The 16,886-nt window shown below is 50.9% G+C and overlaps 1 protein-coding gene across 4 annotated transcripts in view; it reads right to left on the reverse strand.

Moving 5' to 3' along the window:
* TAOK3 (TAO kinase 3) overlaps positions 1–16,886 on the reverse strand; it is a 130,073-nt gene that overhangs the window by 29,723 nt on the left and 83,464 nt on the right. The window lies entirely within an intron of this gene.

Consider the following 16,886-nt stretch of genomic DNA (forward strand, 5'->3'; position numbering starts at 1 on the left):
AAGATACAGACTTCTATCAAACCTGGGATTCTTTTTATTATTGGCTAGAGAAACGGGTCTATGCATAGACTTAAACTCATCAAGGTGTTGGTGATGACCTATAAAGCCCTAAACGGCTTGGGTCCTGGTTACCTGAAGGAGCGCTTACATCCATATATGCCCAGTCGCCCCCTGAGATCGGCGGGAGAGGCCCTTCTCCGGGAGCCCTCCGTGAGAGAAATTAGGAGGGTTGCTACTTGGAGGGGGGCTTTCTCAGCGGTGGCGCCTAAGTTATGGAATGTGCTCCCCAGAGAGGTCCGCCTGGCACCGTCGTTATTTGTTTTTCGGCGCCAGGCGAAAACCTTTTTATTTAAGCAACATTTTAAATGTTAATACTACTGAATTTTATCTGGCCAGGGTGGCTTATTTTATATTGTGTGTATATTGTATTTTAAATTATTATTATTATTCTATATGTATATTTTAATTTATGTGGTTTTATTTATTGTTGTAAGCCGCCCCGAGGCTTCGGCGAATGGGGCGGCATAAAAATGTTTTAATAAATAAATAAAAAATAAACAAACATGTTTATAGTTTAACATAAAAAGGAAAAATGTGGGGGGCTGACCCAGTAGGTCTGATGTTTTCGATGATTGTTGCTTCTTAGTTTCTTTTTGTTAGGTATATTAAGAATAAAACTTATGCAAGATACTTCTGGACCTCAAAGGGCGATTTAATGGTCGCCACGTCTGCACCATTTTAATTTGGCCAGGGGTGCACCCTGTAGATGTGACCTCATGGACAACCCAGCCCAAGGAAAGAAGGAAAATCAATCGCTCTAAAAATCCGAGAGAACAAATGAAAGCAAGAGTAGAAGCTGACATCTCTCCTCTCCTCTGCCAGGTATCCGAAAGGACTCACTACCCAGGATGAGAGGCAGCAATACGAACAAACCAAAAAGTTTGCATTTTCTCCCAGGGATGCTTTGCCTCCCAGAGGCATCAGTGACTTAGGAATGGGTCGGGAGTCTCTCTCTTTTCTATATTTCAGCCCGTATGTGATTGCTTCCAAGGAGTGGCAATATCCTTGCCCAGATCACTGGTTCCTTAATTGCTATAGTTACAAGAAACATTCTTAAAATGCATCACTCCCCCCCCCCCCAGTGTACCCCCAGTTAGGTCCAAGACCGTGCCTTGGATGCTCACTGTAAATCTTGCTCTCTCCTCCCCCCCAGTGAAATCTAAAATGCTTCATTTATTTGGAATATTTGCATGCTTCTCTCCGTCTAAAGGACCCCCAGAGCGGCTTTCAAAACAATTTAACACAACATTAGAACAAAATCAACAACATATGGTCAGTTAAGCAGTAGAGCAGCTAAAATGTCTTGACTTTAAAACTGAAGACCAGAAGACGAAAACTCCGAACAAATCTAAAAGGCTCTTAAAAGACAGTGCAAATAAAATAGACAGGTCTCCTCTTCCTCCCAAAGAGACATCGGGTTTGGTGCCTGGTGAACCACTCCGCAGAGACTACACCACCAACCAAAAAGACCCTGTCCCTGGTTGTTGCCTCCCTCACCTGCGTGGGAGGGCTTACTCAGAGCAGAGGCTTCTCAGAATGATCTTAATATCAGGGCAGGTTCATGGTGTCCCTTTTTACCCACATATCCTCTTCTTACAGCCCAACACTGAGGAGCATAAACAGATTCTTGGAAGACACCTGTCAGACGACAGATGTGTCCTGGGCTGGAATTCCACACCCTTGAGCTCAGGAGAAGGCAGCTAGAAGTTTATGGAGAGAGGACATCACAGGAAGACCTCCAAGGCTGCCACCTGAATCCAGAGGAAGTTGCACTGCCACCCTTGGGCTTGGAGGATGAAGGCGACACCGGCACACCACAGCCAGGCCCCAGCGGTTGCAGGCTCGGGCTTCTGAAACAGTCCAGACCCTGAACGGGCAACAGGGCTCAGTCCGAGCAGAGGCAGGCCCGACTAGACGAAAGCGAGCCAACACCTTGGCTTCCTCCACCCTTGCCAGGCCTGCCCTGATGGGAGCTGAACAGAACAAGACGCCACAGTACCAGCTTCTCTCTACAGTTAACGTTCAGTCCATAGGACAGACTTATTTCAAGGGGAACCAGCTATTTATTAGCCTCGTAATAGAAAAATGCAACTTCTGCCTACCTGTATACTTCTTCCCCCACCTCTCTTCTGCCAGCCCCAATTTCTTACCTATCTAATCAGGGATCTGCACTGAACGATCAAGTTCAAGGGCTAAAACCTGTTTGAATTCAAGGTGTATTATGGTTTAGCTGGTACTGAAATTTCTGCTACTTGAAGGCCCAACCGGATGACAGCACTACATGCTTATATATTACTTTTATTGAGTGTTTTCAATTAGAAACCCTTAAAAATCAGCCACTCTCATTTTAAATGTAATTTGTCTAATTACATTTCAACAAACCTGTACTTTACCAGTTACACCTTACTACTGCCTTTTTGAGGACAGCAAAATAAGTGTAAGACAATCTTCAGTATAATAACAAAAATTAACACTCAGTTTTACCAGGAAAAGCCATCTTTGATTTTTCCTTTTCATTTTCTTCTATGGTAGTGGTAAAAAATAAGTGTCCTTAACCCTCAGTACCACCAATTAACTTTTGTTGTATTCAGTTTCACCTGATTAATCTAACAAGTAAAGCACACGACTTTAAATAAAAGGCTTCCCACCATTCTGATGAGATGGACCACAATCCACTAAAACTTACGCCAAATTAATCTGGTTAGTTTCTAACTTGCCATGAGACTTCATGTTGTTTTTTTACAGTTTCCCTGGGAGCCGATTATACTCCCATTTTATCGCTTGAAAGCAGGCTGAGAGACACGGACAAGATGGAAGGTGTGGGCCTGGAGACATTCAAAAGGGAAGTGCATAGGGAGAAGAACCGCAGTCAGGTGCCGATGTCTTACCTTCTGCACGGCTAGCACCCCGCTGCATGATCACCTGAATCCTGAACTTCAGCAGCGCCGACTACGCAGCAGCGCCAGCCTGACGCACCAGCAAGGAAGCTGACCCAAGGGCCCATCCAGAGCCGGCCATGGGTTCTCTTCCCAGCTTGAGCAGACTGTCCCTGGAGTCAGGCCACTGTCGAAACCAGGCATTCTGAACCGATCTGCACTGGGCTGGATCACATCAGTGGGTGCAGCCACGCCCCCTGGCATCATCATCCCACTGCCTTTCGCCGTGATGGTCAAACACTCCTCTTAGGACCATTCAGGTTCCCCAGTGGTTCACTCAGTGTTATTGCTAATATCAGCAAGGATTCCTCCAAGGATTGGGGTTTGGAGGCCAAGCCACACCATCTGGAGGAACTCAAGGAAGGCTTGCAGGTTGGATGCAGTACCTCTGCGGGCTGCGTTACACCCATCATTTGAAGGCTCCATATCCCCAGTCCAAGCTGTTGGTTCCTTTCCTTGGGGACCCCAATCCTGCCTTTTTTAAAAGTTTGGCATCTGCCTCTGGCCCTTTGGATCCTTCCGACAGCCTCAGAAATTGGGCCTCTCCCCGTTTGGCCCGTGCACCCAACCTCTGACAGGCAGATATCCAAGACCCTGAAATCCAGGTGCCTGGAGCATGACCCTTGCTGAGACCTAACACAAGCCAAAGGCCAGGCATGGAGTCCATAACTTGGAGGGTTTTCCAGGTCCAAGCATGTTCTGGTGGAACATAAAATGGCTGGCAGGTTAGATGCAGAGTACGCTGTGACGCAGTCGTGAAAGAGAAGCAGCCACTGGGCTCTTCCACTCAGGAATGACAGGAAGGCCGAACAGAGACAAAACATGCTTCCACAGGTATACAGGCTCTTGCAACTGGGCCAAAGTCTCCATAGCGCCAGTGAGTTCACGAAGTCTAACATCACAGTCCACTGAGAAACTCCACTGAAAGGGGCCGGAATGGGGCAAGAGTAGTGAAGTGCCCTTGTGTCTAAAGACGTACATTCCCATAAAAACTAGAGGATCTAGAAGTCCTTCAGCATCCCATATAAATGTAGTGATTAAGAATCTCTCTGCAGCCCTCTGTTCTTTTCCGGGCCCTCTTCTTATGCTTCCAAAATCCCTCCTCAAAACATTTCCGCAATGTAAGAAGAGTAATCTTACATTTCCCAACCCGAAAGCAACCCTTCACTCTCCACTCTGTGTTGACTCGCCACAACAGATGTGATTTAGCATTTATCTCCTGGGATTGCTCCAGTGCGATCCAGGAAAAACTTTGCAACATCCCAATCTCCAGTTCTCTACTTAAATAGGTCATTAGGACAAGGCCTAAACAGGTCCTGTCATTTCACCAGGACAAGTTCTGGCACAGAATATGCCACTGAACCAAAGGATTAGACACAAAGACTTCAAGCAGTTCTCACCCAAAGGGGAAGTTGCTTTGCAGCAAGTACGAAGAAGGTACAGAGGCTGCAAAACCACTGGTAACCTGCACGAGGACCCCCAGTTAAACTGCACTCAGAGTGGCAAGCAAGTATGAACCCATGTTATGAAGGAATGTTAATTGGGAGGGAAACATGCTCATGTCTACAGAAGCTGAATTAAATAAATGCAGATTTCTCCAAGAAAAATGATGTTCATAAAGGGGGCCTATCAGGTTACACGATGATTCATTTTGAGCCATGGCGGGGCGGGGGAGGGGGAGAGGCGTGGTTTGGGCTTGGTTTCCCATGGTGCTGGAAGCAATTGGTTACCCGCAAGTTACAAATTCCAAATCCCTCTCTCAGTGCACATTATCAGATATAAAATCCCTTGGGAGAATTCTGCTTCAGTCTCTCATTGAATAGGTTCGTGAGCTGTGAATCCAGAATTGTTTTGGTGCAGTCTGTTGCCAAGCTCTCAGGAAGTTCTCCCTAACTTTTAAGTCAGAGATGGCAGAGTTTGTGTTCTTAGAAGCCCAGATGGTTCTCTAGATGTTAGGCTAGCAAGTGCTGGAAGCACTTAAGGTCTTCACGGGTAAAGACAGGATTGGGGGTTACCAATCGGCTCACGAGAGACGGATTTTCAGCATCCCTCTGCTCTTCTAGAACACACACGAGCACAAAACACAGGAACAACTGCATGAATCACAAACTCTGCCTTGAAAGTGAAAGTGTATGCAAAAGAATGGCTGTGCCGTGATTAAAATTTGATCTGGCCACAGGAGTTGGGGCAGATGAAGCTGCTTTGAGGGCTGGATTCAACCTTGAGGCTACCAGTAGGCCGTCCAAATCTGACTGCCTTTCTTATTCAGCCTCAACGTTCACTTCTGACTTCTCTTTAATGGTTAGATTTAAAAAATAAAATCAAACACGAGAAGCAGGATGAGGGTCTTCTAATGCCTTTCTCTGCCCTAAAAGCACACAGCAATTCACTTCCGGGCCACATAATGGAGAGACGGAGTGGTGGGGGGTGAGAGAGAGGGCTGGACTGGGGACCGGGGAGATCCGGGTTCTAGCCCCACTCAGCCACGAAACGCACTGGGTGACTTTGGGCCGGTCAGACTCTCAGCCCAGTCTACCTCACAGGGCTGTTGTTGCGAGGATAAAACAGAGTCATGCAGTTGCCCTGGGAAAAAGGTGAGCTATAAATGCAGTGCAATGATAATGATCCCCTGAACAGAATTTATGCGGAATGAGCAGACCCTAAGCAAGAATAAGACGCCTCCACGGCAGTGTCTATTTGGACGTGATGCAGATTGACCCTTCGCAATGGTGAGATGTGGCACCAAGAGAAGCATCTTACTCTGGAGTCACTCTGCAGACTCTACAGACGGTGATCAAAGGCCAGGACACGCCTGGCCGGCAAAAGTGCAGGAACCGCTGCGCTGCCCAGCAACGCTTAAAGGAAGGCAAGCATGCAGGCTAGGCTGGCTGTGGGACGAACCGCATCCCCAGCAGCGCCCTTGCGGCCACTCCCATTCACATGGGCCGCCTCGTTCAACGTTGCTGGAAGCAGCCGTTATCATGGCAGCTCCCATACCACCAAGGGGCTGCAAGGTAGGTGTGACTGCGAAACCGGAAAAAATGCGTAGAATCAAGCAGTGTGCACCTTCAGGAGCTCCTGAGGCTTGAAGGAGGAATCCAGCAGCTACCCACGGGCAAGCCAAGGGCCTGGAATTCCTTCTAGGCAGCGCAGGATTTCCCAGGACCAGACTGGTTTTGCCCACCAGATCGGACCTCGCCACTCCTCCACAGGAAGGGGGGATAAAGTATTTCCAATCCAGCTGGGATTTTGGCCTGGACAGTGGCAGCTTTTCTCCATTCCTGACCACGAAGGCGGCTCAGGCAGGCAGGCAGATGGACATTCAGGACCTTGGACAGCTCCAGAGGGACCGAACGTGGGGCACCACTGTCGGCTTCTGGGCCTGGGCCAGACGAGCCTTCTGAGGTTACATCCTCTTCCAGGAGAGCCTGAAAGGCTAGTTCCCTGGTCTTGCGGGGGGGGGAAGTGCGCACCACCACCTCTTAGCCAGGTCCTCCCCTGCATTAAGTGAACTAGCGGCCATCACTAGGAGGGTGGGAACCCTGCTGAAAGGGCAGCTGGTCCCTTGGGGGTATATAACTCAGGAGATACGTTCTCTAGGACAAGAGGGGTGGATTTGGATTTACATTCATGTTGTGGACCTAACGGATCATTTCATCAAACAGGAGCCAGGGCTGTGGGTCAAGCTAGGGGGTCAAACCAGAAAATGAGCCAAGGTAGAATTCGGCAAGGAAAGGGTGACACAGCTGCCCAATCGGGGGCTCTAGCACAAGGGGCTCCTGGCTGAGGGGCCTGGCAGGGTGATGGTGTCGTGAGCTCAGCCCTTCCCTTCCTGCCCTTCAGCTCCAAAACACTCCACAGTCGCTTTGCAAATCTTTGCTGGCAGCTCACAGCTACAAGACAAGGTAGCTCTAAAAACCCTCAAGGAAGCTGGAAGATAAACCTCTGCTCATGTCAAGAGTGTTGAACCCAACTGGAGACAACTTCCCCAAACCTTTCCCTTTTAGTAACTCTCTGGGTTCCACCCTCAGGGCAGCTCCCATGGATGAAGGTCCAGCTATGCGAACTCTAACTGGGCAGCTCGCAACACCTCACCCTGGGGTCAGGGACCAGGCAAGGGCACAGCTCTCCCCCTCCCCTTCTTGAACCCCTCCACAACATCTCTGCTCTCCTGGTCGGCCTGAGACCTGGGGATTGAGAGCTTGAGGCTGCTGCACAATCTTTCCCTTTCCCTGGTTCCCAGAACTCCCATCTCCGAGTCTTCAAGGCCTTCTGCAGAAGCTAAGCCAGGATGGCTCTGGGAGCCCCCCGGGAGTGGCAGCCGAGGTCCCTCGCTTCATCACTGGTCTCTTTGATCCAGCTGCTTCCTCTGTGTCACAGGCCTGACTACGGCTCAGGATCAGGGCCATGGCAGTCCGTCCGTCCTTGTCCTCTTATGCTTCTGCTTTGGCCTGACCCCATGGCTTGGACTGGTGCTCGACCCCCTGGCTCCACCCACAGCTCCTGCCTCTAATCAACGGCCCTGAGATTCAGGGCAAGAATTTAAACAGAAACACCACCAAGTCTCTCCGACAGACAAAGCACTGCCTGTGCAAGACCTGCCTTCATTCCTTCAAGACGATCCTCACAGCACAGGCATTTTAGAGCCCCCCCCCCCCCCGCCGCCTTCCGGGCAGCTCTTAAAACCCTTTCCCTCTCAAACACGTCACCCCAAAGGAGGCTTCAGCAGCGTGGACTCGGGGGCTCCCACCACCTTCTGCATTTCAACAAAATGCTCCTCTTAACACAACCTCATTCCTTTGTGCCTCTCCATGACGTGGGAAACATGCATTCAAGTTTCAACTAGTCACAATGCCAATATACACTCTGGAGTCATTTTGTGTGCCCCTTCGCCCTAAAGTGCGCATCCGGCCATCTTCTCTTCCGCTACTTATTGGAGCTGGCGCATTGGCAGTGAAGTGCAGAACATAGAATCACAGAAGAGCAGAAATCAAAGGGATCAGGACGGCTACCGGGTCCCACCCTCTGCTCACCTGGGCCTCCAGGTTCAAGGACTACCCAGCTACATCCTGAATGCCACTCGCGGGGGAGAGCACACGGCCTCCCCAGGCCACTGGCTCCATGGTCATGGAACTGACGGCACTAACAGTCAGAACGTTTTTCTGACAGCTGCAGGTATCTCCTGACACCAGTCGGTCCCTGGGAGCAGTTGGCACGACAAGAATGGCAGCTGCACGCTTGGTATCCACCCCACATACAACACAGAATTAAGGGCAGAAGAAGACCTCTGCTGGATCCACCCAAGGGTCCGTCTCGTCCACCATCCGACTCAGCCAGTGGCCAACCAACTGCACAAAGAAACCCGCAGGCGGGAACTAGAGGAACAGCACCCTCCACTCCGTGCTTCCTAGCAATGCTTTCAGTACCGGAGGCTGCACAGATCCATCCAGACACCGCGTCACTGAGAGGCCTTCTCCCCCATGCCTTTGCTTAATCCTCTCTCAAAGTCCTCATGGTCGCTGGCCTTCACCATGCCCTGCGGATGATTCCACACATAAGCTCTGCGCTGAGACACAAACCCCCAGGCACACTGCTGTCGCGGGGAGAGAGACAGAGGGTCTGACACGGGAGTATCCGAAATATCCTTGGCGCATGCTGGACCTCACCACTCCTCTGCCCATCTGCAGTCAGCAGAGAAAGGACGAGACACCCTGGGCGATGCAACCACGGTGCCCAGAAGCCTCCGGGTGAGGCCCTGTGCTCTGCAGCACTGGGCAGACAATGGGGCCTGGAGCGCTCTCCAATCCCCCATCAGTCCTGGAAAGACCGGGTTAGCTTTCGGGCACCGCTTTGATTTGTCAGAGCTGTTTAGAGTATTTCCACAGGGAGGGGCTGGGTGAGTCTGGCATCGCCGATGCTATTGCGAAGCTCCACCTTCACTGACTCCTGGGGTAGCAATGCAGCTGGACATGATTTGGGAAACAAACACAAGAGAGGACTGAGTTTGAAGGAACGCTGGGGGAGAAGGTACTCGTGTTGCTTGCTTTCGGGTGTTTCTGCTCACCAGAAGAGGTCCTGGAAAAGCAAGGAGGGTGCATTTTCTTGGGCTGCTGGTTTTTATGTGGCACCTGAGCCATTCCTGGAAATAAAAGGCAGTCCCATCAAGGCTGCAAAATCCACTGGATGACTTAGGACAGCTTAGGTTTCTGAACTCTGGGGCAGGACCCCCTTGGGAAGTAGTGAACCCTTGCAAAGCCGTGCGTGGGGTGGCCAAAACCCCAAGGACCAACATCCCACCTCTAAGCAACAGCTCAGCTGAATACCCGCCCCTTCAGTCAATGCACGGAGCAGGCAGAACTGCCCTGCAATCCCGACTGCCCTCTTCCTCTCTCCTCCACCCCCTCTCTGGACCTACCAAGCTGCCTGGATGGAGCAGCTCCTCCATCGCCCAGACCCTCCAAATGAGCAGATGCCAGTGACACGTCACACCTGCCAGGTACTTGTGCCAGGAAGCTCCTCCATCCCTTGCCACCTGCAGCCAAGAAGGGTCAAACGGGGCTCCTTGACGGTTGCTCCACTGCAGACCTCCTTCATCATCGGCCGCCTCCCTGCCTGGCAGCATGGACGCGGTGCCAGGAGACAAGCAGAAAAGGGAAGGGGGAAGCGCATGCATGGAAAGAAGCACCAAGAGAGGCCCGTGCCAAGAAGGCTTCAAAGGACACCTGACGGGCGGAGGTGACTTGTTCCAAGCCTTCCAGTCCTCTCAGACTTATGGCGACCCTACACATGAAAGCCCTCCAAGTGCCTTGGACTTGGCAGCCCTGCTTAACTCAGGAAAACTCCAGACCGTGGCTTCCTTTATAGAACTGAGCCATCTCCTAGGTGGCTCCCACCCTCGGCTTTCCCTAGCAGGATTGTCTCCTCCAGGGAGTCTGTCCTTCTGGTGATGTGGCAAAGTATAGCAAGCAGCTTTGTCGTTGCTGCTTCTAGGGAAAGCTCTGGCCGGATTTGACGCAGGACCCTCTTGTTCATCTATCAGTCCAGGGGACTGCCACATTCAAAAACACCTCAGATGAGCAAGGTGATGTGCTTAACTCCCGTCCCTGTACATATGCCTAGAAGTGGAATCAGGGCCATTGGTCCGCTGTCTTCAGGACCAGACCAAAGGCCTTGGTGTCACCTATGCCACCCTCCAATCTCCCCAAGCAGGAAAGCTTTTAGGGTAAAATCGCAAGTGCATCGTTCAATAGACTGAGTGTGCTTAGAACTGGATGCATCTTGAAATTTAGGTGCAGTGTTGTGGTTGAGAAGCATAGCAATGATTCCGGAAGGCCATGGGTTGCATTTCACCCCTACAAGGACTGCCAAGGTGGCTTTAGTGGCAACGTTTTCCTTAAGGTCCAGCTTTCCACATGCAATGTGGTGATAATAAGGCTGCCCAGAGTTGTCTGCCCAGGATAGAAATGCTCTGCAGCATTTCAGGATCTGTATTTTTCTCATGTTTACCTATCTGCTCTTTGAGATTTGAATCAGAGGCCCTTCTTGAAGAACCTTCCCCCAAGGAAGTGACCAACAGAAGCGTCTTCTTGGGGATTGTGCCACACTCTTGGAATGGGCTCCCCAAAGTTTGCCAGGTGTCCTCATTAGCAGTGTTTTGGCACCAGATGAAGAATGTCTTATTTTCTAGGTAGTTTAACAGTTAATACATTTAGTATTTATATTTTTGTATTATTTATATTTTTATGGATTTTAATTGATTTTAAAATGCTATACTTATTCCTACTGTAATATTATTGTATTTTATGGATTTTTTGGCATTATTATCTTTAACATCTTGTATGCCACCCAGAAAGCCCTGAATTGGACTATTGCTTGCAGTATATAAGTTTTTAAGTAAGTGAGTGAGTAAGTACTATGCATTTTCTGGACAGACTCTTGTCTGGATACGTGGCTTCCAGACCTTGCCACGTGAGAGGGTTAGTTAGGATATGAGACTCTTACTTTTAGCCACATAATTTGTGAGGACAGACACAAATACCTTATTTGGCTTTACCACAGTAGTGCTAGGAGTGCTGATATCCCTAAGGGAAGAGCAGGGATGGGTTTTAAAAACTGGTGTGGAAAGGAGAGGAAGAATGATTTGAGGAGAGAGAAGAACAACTGGACCCTGGCGTGGGGTTTTTGAAGCTAAATGACAGACGAAGCCCCTTATTTGTGTCGCGTCAGAGTGAGCAATGCGTCGCACTTGGCACTGTGCACCCTTTCCGGGGCCGTGAAGAGCGATCGGTTTCAGCCCTGTCAACACGCGACCCTTCAAACGGAGAAGGATTGAACCGAATATAGAACTTGTAGGGTGGCTACTGGGACCTGTGCTTTTCTTCCAGGCCACAACCAAGAAATGACAAGCAGAACATCACCTCCTTAAAAGTAAAGTGCCAAAACTCCTGGCTAAAGAAGCTATTTATTTATTAGATTTCTATCTCACTTCTCTCTTATAACAAACTCAAAGCGGCTTACAGCATTCTCCTCCTCTGGCTCTCACTCTTATCCCCACAACAGCCCTGTGAGGTGGGTTGAGCTGAGAGGCTGTGCCTGGCCCAAAGCCACCCAGTTGGCTCCATGGATGAGTGGGGACGTGAACCCAGATTGCTGGAGTCCCAGCTCTAGTCCCACACTTTTAACCACTGCACTGGCTCCCTAAACTAAACCGAGAGTAGCTAGAACTGTAGACAAACTGCAGAGAAAATGGAAAACCAGAAGGAAAGAGAAACTCAGGGTTCCGAGTCCTCAGCAGAGCTCCCAAGGGACCAGCCCTGGCCCGGGCAGGCAAAGAGGGGCAACCAGCCCCCTTTTCACCGAAGCTACTAAAACATGCCTAGATCCACCGGCTGCCTGGAGACGGCTTTTGGGTGGAGCCCCAAGTTTTAATGCTGCACCACTGGGATGCAATTAAGGGCGTGAAAGTCTGAACGTTGTAGCTTTTGGGCCACTGGTGGAAGCCAGGGATAAAAGTGAGCTTTGAACCACTGCTAGGACTGATTGGTGGAGGGGTGTCGGTAGAGGAGGAGAAGGGCAGAGGACATGATTTCCCATTCCCACCATCCTGGAGCCTTCTGCTACTGTGCCACATGGCTTTAAGGGCTCGGTTTGGGACGAGTGGCTGTTTCTGAACCAGAATATTCTCACTACATACTGGCCATGGGCTTTACCCTCTTACAGGATTCGAGCAGACTGCTCCCTTCCCTTCTCCATACTGGAGAGCCAGTGTGATGTGCTGTTGAAGAGCACAGCCCTGGGGAACCAGAAGATCTGGGTTTGAGTCCCCACTCAGCCATGGAGCCAACCGGGTGACTCTGGCTCAGTCACAGCTGCCCAGTTCAACCTACTTCACAGGGTTGTTGTTGTGGGGATCAGACTGCAAGCAGAAGGAGAATGATGGAAGCCGACCTGGGTTCCTTGGAAGGGAAAGAAGGTGGGGCATACAGAGAGATAAGATAACGCACTCCTCCACACACACACCTTGAACATTCAGTCCTGGGCATCTAAGTGCTCCCCCAGCCCACTCTGCTTTAATTTGCACACAGACATATCGCTGCTTATCTGGGGTGTCCAGAAGAGGCAGGAGCCCCTTCCTCTCTTGCGGGTCCCCCACTTCCACTGGCCACAGAGTGGCATGGGGCCGCCAAGTGTGATGTGAGGAGGAACAAGTGGGGACCTAAAAGGAGTGTTCTAACCAGCCCCAGTTAGGAAAGTTGTAATGCATTTTGGGGCTTTCGGGAAGGCAGGCAGGGAGGGAAGCAAGGAAGCAAAGAACAGCGATTCCCCCCACTTCCCCTATCCTGAAACTTTCCCTTGCTCTGTGGTGCTTGGGGATCCAGGTTTGAACCCTTCTGCAAACATGGCTGCTTCCTTGCTGCTGACTGGGGACAGAAAGGAGAGAGGTTTGTAGACAGCGGGAAAGGAAGAGGGTTGCACCTAGAACTTGCCATATAGCATGGGGTGGAGAATTCTTAAATCTCACAGCACACATTGACACTAGGCTCAGACATGCGGAGCCCCTCCATTTCTCCCTTCTGCACGGCATCTTCTGCCCCTTAGTCTAAATTGAAAAGCAACATACGACCATGGAATCCCAGAGCTGGGTGAGGCCAGAAAGGCCCTCAGGTCCTGCCCCCTGCTCAGTGCAGGACTCCAGATTAAGGCAGGACTGGGGGAAGTCAGCGAATATCCTTCCTGGTTAGAAGGCTGTCAAATGGTCGGGCCATTTTGACCTGTTCCAATCGCATTCGCAAACTAATCTGTTTCTGCGCATGTGGCAAGTCCCCTGGCTAGGCGGAAACCGGCTTATTTGCGGGAGAAGGCATGGGGTCACCCCAGTTCTGCATAAAAAGAAGGGCAAGAGCGAAGTGACAAAGCTGCCCTCCTTGGATACCCCCACCAAGCGGCTGCCACTTAGTTTTGGGGCCCCCGACTCTCACCGGGCAGGTGCTGGCTCTTGTTTACCCAGCATCCTTCAGAACAAAAAAGGGCCATGAAACAAACCCCTCTTTGGCCATCCTCTACAACCCAGTCAAATGACGGAGGAAGAAGCAGAGGCCAGAGTGTTTGTCTGGGGTGGGGACAGATTCTACCAGGTCAAGTTGCTCCGGGAGGGATGTGTGAAGGTGTCACCCCTGGCCAGCCAGGTCCCTAGGCAGAGGGGCTAAACAGCATCCAGCACTTACTGCTGAAGTCACTAGCTGTGTGTTTATCTCTTACTATTCCATGCCTCCCCGATACCCAAAGCTTGCTGTGCAGCGCACAAGTATTAAAACCGTAAAATACTCGATAAAATACCATAGGAAAGCTTACATGTTTGTTGTCATTTGTCAAATCGGCATACTGCATTTGTACGGATGATATGAAAACAGGTGTCCACATGTTCATTAGATTAAAAAAAAAAAAAAGATTATGAAATGCCTGGAAACCTCAGCTTGCCTTTACAGCTGACAGCATTTTTTTCATGTCTGACACTCCTTCCAATTATGTTAAAAGAAAAATGAAGAGGCTTGTAACACCTTAAAAGACAAACTTATGCATTCATTCTGGCAAAGGCTTTTGTGGACACCGCTCACCTCCTCAGATGCCTTCTGGCGGCATCAACAAGTCCACAAAAGTATGTACCAGAATAACCGCCTCCAATTTTTTCCCTTTACTGCAACTAACTAACATGGCTACCTCTGTGGAAATGGCGGGGAGGACATGTTTTTCTGGGTTAAAAAAGTACCATCAAGGTACCTGAAAGAAAACAGTGAGGAGAGTAAAAATTGGTGGCGCAATTCAGGCGAAAGAGATGTAAAAACGTTATAAGCCGCCCATGACACCAGGATATGGCAGTGCAGAAGAGGAAGTTTGCAAGAGGAGAGAGAATTTCTAGAGGCTCCGTCTGGTCAAAAGAGGATGAATGGCACGGGCCACGTGAAACCGGGCCACGGAGGGGCTGCCATGTCCGACTGTCTTTATCAAGGTGGGCAAGGATGCAGCCGCTTGAGAGATTCATCGGTCTAAAAGTGGGAACAGGCATTACAAGAGGAAGTGCAGTGTGTCCCTTGCCCTCCAAACCCAGTTTTTGTGCATCAATATTAAAGGCTGCACATCTTACCATTCTGTGAACTGTCCAGAGAGTTTTGGGTAGTGAGCAGTGCAGAAGAGGAATGAATGAACGAACGAAAGAATGAACGCCCACCTCAGGCCTCATCCTCCCTTCCTCTACGAGTGACATCAGAAAGCGAGCGCTGGCAGAAGGGAAGCCCTTGTGAAAAGAGGGAGAAGTACTGGGGTGCTTGGGCGGGCCTGGGAGCATGCGAAGGGCCAACATTTCGAAGCAGCCACGGCCTCTCCCCTTGCCACCGAAGCAACCGGTGCAAGCGAGAGCGCAGCATGCTCGGTGGTCTGCAGGAGCTCTGGACACATGGGCTCACCTGAGCAGAGCGGAGCAGGGGCGGGATGGGGGGGAGCGGGGTTGTATGAATGGCCTGCTGCTGCCTGCAGAGTCCTGGGAGAAGGTCATGGGTGGCCAGGACTTCTGCTAAGAGATGAAGTTCCACTGCAACATTTATCCACGTGCTTAGGCAGACACCACTGGTGGTAAGGAAGCAGCACTGGTGGAACTCGGTTTCCACCATCCCAGCCCATGTTCCCAAGGCGCAAACGGGGGACACGCCACCTGGCAAACAGCAGTAAGAGAGCCAGTTCTGCTCAACGGGAGACCCTGGCTGCAAAAGGCAGGAAACAAACCTAAAACACCCAGTAGTAGCTGGTTGTGCATATGCTAATCCCTTCCCCTTGTTGTCAGCAGAGTACCTTGGAGCATGCAAACACTCCTCAGACATTATGGGGTGGCAACGGCTGCTCCAGAGCTAGTCAAGTACCGGATTTCAGCAAAAATTCCAAATTTGGTGACTGCTGATCAATGCAGCTGCGAGTGTTCAAAACAGATACTTATTCCTCACTTTTAGGGCCTATACAAGAAATGCTGGCATGCCCACGGAGGTGGCCGTCAACATTCACCGGTGTGTCTGGGGCCGGCGTTCACCAGGTTTCGGACAAAGATATACACAGGCGATGTGAGCCACGACGGTGTTGTTCTGCCCGAGTCAGAACTCCGTCCCACCCCCTTGTCCCTGGGAGAAGGGTCGCGCTTCGGAGGCCCAAGCTGGGACCAAGCGGTGTTGTAGCGAGAGTTTGAGAAGGACTGGGAGGCCGCACGAACGGGATCTGTTGCGAACGGGATCTGTTTTTGTGGCACGTGAGGCACTAAGGCATCTCGGTGGCGCGGAGCGCCCTTCACAAGGCTCTGGGAGGAGAAGGGAGGTCTGTGCGTGGAGGAGGTGCTCAGGCACGCTGCCTGGAAAGCCATGCTTCCATGCCTACGCATCCAGGTCATCAAGTTCCAAAGGGAGCACTTTTCCATGCCACACACAGACAGACACACACACACACCGCCCCTCTCGGGATGCACGCCGGCGGCGAGGGCTCCGGACACCACCGCTTCTGCACGAGGGGAGAGCAGTGCCTCTCCCTGCAGGTGCCTTCTCCTCCGCAACCCACCTTTTGTCTGGGGCTCACAACCTTTGGATGTGCTCGAAGATGGAAGTGGGGTGGAGAACAGAGACGCTGTGGACAGCGCTCGGGGAAGCGGCCAAGGAGAAAAATCATTCGGATACAAAGCAAGGCGTGCACACACACACACGCGCGCGCGTACACACACACACACACACACACACACACACACACACACAGGGGAGGGTTATCCATTGTAATTTCTGGGCTGGCTCATGGTGATGTCATAATGGCAGGCAGCGAATGCGACCACCAAATTTAAGCACCCTGTAAATTCCTCAGCCCATGTGACCTCTAATACCGATTTGGCTGAGACACCAAAGATCGGTATCGTTCGCCATGGCCGAGAGCGTTTCTGGTTTGTGGAACATCACAACCCCTCCTCTGCCCACTGCTGTCAATTTCCAGCTGTGTGTGTGTATGGGGGGGGTGCGTGTGCGCGCACGCGTGTGTGTTTGAGAGAGGGAGGGAGAGACGAGGAAAGGATGGGGGAGGAGGCATCAACCTGACTCTCAACCAGCACACACCCCTTTTGCTACTACAAAGGCACCACTAGCAATCACATTTGCAAGAATACAAACGCTTCCTGAGCCTCCACTGTCCTGCCTCGCCCGCTTTTCTTGCAGCCTCCTGCAAGAAAAGGCAAGCCCAAATCCTCTGACATTTTCTAGGAGCTGCCCCGGTCCTTTCTACGGTCAGATGGGAACAGACAGTGCCGTTCTCGGGATGGGAAGGAGCAGGAATGAATGAATGAATGAACGAATGAATGAATGAATGGAAACAGCCTGC

The sequence above is a fragment of the Varanus komodoensis genome, unplaced genomic scaffold (genome assembly GCF_004798865.1).
Source record: "Varanus komodoensis strain SLA01 unplaced genomic scaffold, ASM479886v1 scaffold56, whole genome shotgun sequence".
NCBI lineage: Eukaryota > Metazoa > Chordata > Lepidosauria > Squamata > Varanidae > Varanus > Varanus komodoensis.